This window comes from Pinus tabuliformis, chromosome 8 (genome assembly GCF_031772625.1).
Source record: "Pinus tabuliformis cultivar Carrire ecotype Pingquan chromosome 8, CPIR1, whole genome shotgun sequence".
Lineage (NCBI taxonomy): Eukaryota > Viridiplantae > Streptophyta > Pinopsida > Pinales > Pinaceae > Pinus > Pinus tabuliformis.
In genome coordinates this window covers 2077510944-2077513076 of record NC_142294.1, presented here as the reverse complement: position 1 = coordinate 2077513076, position 2133 = coordinate 2077510944, and the positions used below count along the sequence as shown (strand labels likewise).

General features: G+C 31.2%; 1 pseudogene; it reads right to left on the bottom strand.

The window, feature by feature from the left end:
* Positions 1 to 993: 993 nt before the first annotated feature.
* On the bottom strand, positions 994 to 1585 carry LOC149244818 (ubiquitin-conjugating enzyme E2 27 pseudogene; annotated as a pseudogene).
* Positions 1586 to 2133: the final 548 nt, after the last annotated feature.

Genomic DNA, 2133 nt, shown 5'->3' with positions numbered 1-2133 from the left:
TTGTTATAGGGGCGAGAAAAGTTTCAGAATGAGCATGGGGTTCTTTTCCTTTAACTAAACTCATTTGAAATGTAAATAGGTAGAAAGGAATCGAGTTATGTGTAAAGTTGCGGAAAGTTGCCTACAATTGTGCCCATTAATTCTCGGTGACCAGATATAATAATTTTTTAATTAAGCTTTAGAGTGCAATGACATAGTAATTTTTAATTATTTAATAGTATTATGATTTAATAATAATTATATATATCAATATATAATAAATATTTATATTAATATTATTATATATAACAAATATTTATATAAATAATATTAATAATAATTTAAAATTTTAAGTCTGTTATATTTTTAAGAATTTATAATTTCCTTATACCTACCTATATATATATTAAAATGCTGGCAAAAAAACATAATCCATGATAACCATTTAGTGATACTATATATATATATATATATAATTCCTAGAGTGTGTAGCAAGTTTTCTAACCATTGAAATATACCACAATCTTACCATAAAGACTTGCAATTTATAAATATGTTTTGTTACAAAACATGTTTTCTAAAAATATTTCATTTTAGACTTTTTGGCCTAAATTCCAGGAATTTGCTTTGGCCAAATCTTCTTTTACCTTGTTTAAAAAAAAAAGATTTTGAATAAATATATAGAGAGATTAAACACCTTGAAAATTTTGGGGCACTAGAATAATGAAAAGTTTACATCTCAAATTTCTGATTGGAAGGAATGTCTATCAAATTTTGGACAAATTAGACTAGAAAATAAGCTGAAAAACTTTCCAAAACATAGACTAAATAGAAGAGAAAGTAATGCCTAAATATACCAGGTTTTGGAGTTTTTGACTAGAATCCAATAAATCCAATGAGTTTTTGCCTAAATTAATTTAACATTGTAAAAACCAATTCAAAATAAACATGACAGATACCTTATCTTTAAGATACCAACAGACTTACCAAACCAGTAAAATATGAAATGTAGCATCAGCTACTCAAGAGCTTCTCCAGTGCCATGTTTTCATCGCCACCACATTTTTCTAAAATACTTCTCACTGTATCTACAGGAAATCCCATATCTACCAACCTTTGTATCTTGTCTTCGTTATCAACATCTACTACATTTGCAAAAGCACTGGTCCAATTACGCGCAGTGCTTACAAATGCTTCATAGTCTGTAAGGTATTGCCGTGCTACAACCGCATCCTGAGGATCGTTGGGTTCTGGTGCTGAAAGCAAAGGCTTGCAAAGAAAGTAAGGCTGTATTCAATGTTAGTGCGGGCGACCAATTATCTTTGAGAATATCCAAGCATATTGCTCCGCTTTCACTGCTGATATTAGGGTGCCACACTTTTGTCATAAACTGCATTTTTGGGGGCACAAATGGATACTGCTGAGGCACGCGAATGTCAACTTGAAAGACGCCCTCTTCATAAGGAGTACCCACAGGGCCTCTAATGCTCCCGCACAGGTGTGACACGTCATTATCGCTGCACACCTTAATCCTCATCCCCGTTAACCCCGTATTTCTTTCTATCTCATTTATCTCCTTTTGTATCCGTCGAACGCCAAGCTCCATTGTTGCCGCTAAAACCCCAACCTCTAAATCTCAAATAAATAAATAAATAAGCAGTTGCTCTATGTAGTGTAGTGAAAATACACTAGCGCACCTCCACTTTCTTCAAACAACTCAAATTCTTTGTTAGCGTCTCTTTTTTTAATCTTTGTAGCGTACTTATATGGAGCCCCGTTTTAATCTTGGTGACCGACGCCCATTGAAAAGTCGTGGCCGTCAAGGTGCTTAAATACATCACGACTTCGTATCTCTCTTTCTCTATAGGTTGATATTATTATTATTATTTATTTTTATTAAGCATAATTTTTTCAATCAATTTTTATTTAATGAAATTGGAAAACAAAAAATTAAAACAAAATAATCATAATATTTTGAAAGAAATTTTTAAAAACTTAAAATCTTAAAAGTGAGAAAAGCTTTGACTCTTTCTATAATTATTTTTAAATTCAAGTAACCTACAACAATGCCAAATTTAATTAGCATAATAATTACTATTAAATCCAAACAACTTACAACAATACCAAATTTAATTAGCATAAGGTGGTGGTTTT